This window comes from Gallus gallus, chromosome 3 (assembly GCF_016699485.2).
Source record: "Gallus gallus isolate bGalGal1 chromosome 3, bGalGal1.mat.broiler.GRCg7b, whole genome shotgun sequence".
Taxonomy (NCBI): domain Eukaryota; kingdom Metazoa; phylum Chordata; class Aves; order Galliformes; family Phasianidae; genus Gallus; species Gallus gallus.
Window position 1 is genome coordinate 76,433,088 of NC_052534.1, and position 2,507 is coordinate 76,435,594.

Here is a 2,507-nt window from a genome sequence, read left to right on the forward strand (position 1 = left end):
TGCTTTAATTAAAAACGTATACACACAGGTAGAAATTATGCTCACACCTGCAACTTTAAAATATTTGAGAAATGATCAAATCCTTAAGTTTGTCTTTTGCTTAGAATGAAAATAGCTCATTGACTTATGGAAAATAAACCAAAACAAAACACCACCAACAAATATTTCAGTAACTGCTTCTGTATGTAAGTACAATACTTATTTTTTTTTCGCCATGCATTTGTGCTGCCATACAAGCATCTTCTACTCTCGGTTTTTACAGACACAATAGCCTAAGCCCTTGTGATGTCTGTGAATGAGATGCTGGTTACTCACTGCTTCCAGCTCTCAGATATCTCACAAACCCGCCAACTGAAGGAATCGATACCAGAATATCTGAAAATGCAATAGAAAATAATTATGAAATCTTATGAGACCGTAGGTCCTTGGTGCTCCCTTTCCTGGCCCTGAGTTTCTCAAAGTGCTCTCAAAGTTTGAGAAGCACTTGAAGCATAATACTTTTTAGTCAGGAACATCTTTAAATGACTTCTGACTATAAAACAGCCTTTGCTGGTAAATATGTTTCTTTGGAATGGTGTTTACTTGCTCCAAATCATAATTTGAACTGATCTTAACAGTGTGAATATTGTCTTCCAGGAGTACAAAGCTTTCTAAATTACCACAGCAAATCCTGAAAAACACTGTGTTTTTCTTCACTTAGTTGTAGGCTATGGAAGAACTCAGCACCAGAAATATTAAAAAATGCAGTTCTCTTTTTATTCCTGCCCATCCCTGCACTCTCACCTTCCTTCAGGAAGAGATCATGTCCCCCTTATCCCTCTAGAAGGTCCTGCTTTAGCGTCTTCTAGATGTTCTAGTATTCTTTTTTACGCTGCTTTCTCCAAATCTTGCCTTTTTCCTACTCTTGTCAATAAAACCACTTTTCATATTTCATATAAAAATTCACATGATATTTCATTTCTAAGGAAGAAAAATCCTCTGGGAGTGAGAAGTCAGGGGTCTGCACTGGTGTTTATAACTATATAACAAGCTTTTTTTTTTCTCTTTTTTCTTTCTTTTTTTTTTTTTTGTTTTTTTTTTTGTTTGTTTGTTTCTGCCTTGTGCTGAGCTAAACTTAAAAGGACAAGAAGAAAAAAATGTAAGACAAAGAGGAGGGTACTCGAGTAATTCTGCCAGAACACCGACAGGATCTCTCAAGTAACCAGCACCCGAGGTAGAAGATTTCACATCAATATTAGCCAGTGAAAAGCCACTCACCCTCCCTCAACCCTTTCCATTTGTGCTCCTTTGTCATCTGCCTTTGTCCTTGCCAACTTCGAGTTGCCACTCACCTTGTGGCAAAATATCCCACATCTCCTAACCCAAACCACCAGCTTTTCACTTAGCCTGCTATATCTATAGTTCAACTTATTTGTTTCCTCTTTCACAATTAAATGCTTCCTCCAGGAGAAAAGATTCTATGATTTCTATGATTTCTTCTGAAAGACAAAAAAATAAATATTAAGTAGTCCCTGGTGGTCTAGTGGTTAGGATTCGGCGCTCTCACCGCCGCGGCCCGGGTTCGATTCCCGGTCAGGGAAGCTATCATTTTCAAAGCCTCTGACATGGTCCCTCACCACATCCTTCTCTCTAAATTGGAGAGGTATGGATTTGAAGGATGGACTGTTCAGTGGATTAAGAATTGGTTGGCTTGATGCAGCAAAACTGTTGTGATCAATGGTTCTATGTCAGGGTGGAGACTGATCACAAGTGGTGTGCCTCAGGGGTCGGCCTTGGGACCGGTGTTCTTCAATATCTTTATCCCCTCACTGTAAGAAGGACATCGAGGCCCTGGAGCGTGTCCAGAGGAGGGCAAAAAAACTGGTGAGGGGTCTGGAGCACAGGCCTTATGAAGAGCGGCTGAAAGAGCTGGGATTGTTCAGTCTAGAGAAGAGGAGGCTCAGGGGAGACCTTATTGCTCTCTATAACTACCTGAAGGGAGGTTGTAGTGAGCTGGGGGTCAGCCTCTTCTCTCGGGTGACTAGTGATAGGACTAGAGGGAATGGCTTCAAGCTGCGCCAGGGAAGGTTCAGGCTGGACGTTAGGAAATACTACTTCTCTGAAAGGGTGGTCAGGCACTGGAATGGGCTGCCCAGAGAGGTGATGGAGTCACTGATCCTGGAGGTGTTCAAAGAGTGTTTGGATGTTGTGTTGAGGGACATGGTTTAGTGAGAACCATTGGTGAAGGGCGAATGGTTGGACTGGTTGATTCTGTGGGTCTTTTCCAACCTTAGCGATTCTATGATTCTATGATCAGTGACATAGATGATGGCATCAAGTGCACCCTCTACACGTTTGCAGATGACACCAAGCTAAGCAGTGCAGTCAACATACTGGAGGGAAGGGAAGCCATCCAGAGTGACCTGGACAGGCTGGAGAAGTGGGCCCATGTGAACATAATAATGTTCAACAAGGCCAAGTGCAAGGTGGTGCACGTGGGTCGGGGTAATTGCAGCTGTTTATACAGA

The 2,507-nt window shown here is 42.4% G+C and overlaps 1 non-coding gene across 1 annotated transcript; it reads left to right on the forward strand.

Annotated features, from left to right (window-relative positions):
- The first annotated feature begins 1,508 nt into the window (after positions 1 to 1,508).
- TRNAE-CUC lies at positions 1,509 to 1,580 on the forward strand. The gene has a single exon. It is a non-coding gene; the product is annotated as a tRNA-Glu (tRNA).
- The last annotated feature ends 927 nt before the right edge of the window (positions 1,581 to 2,507 follow it).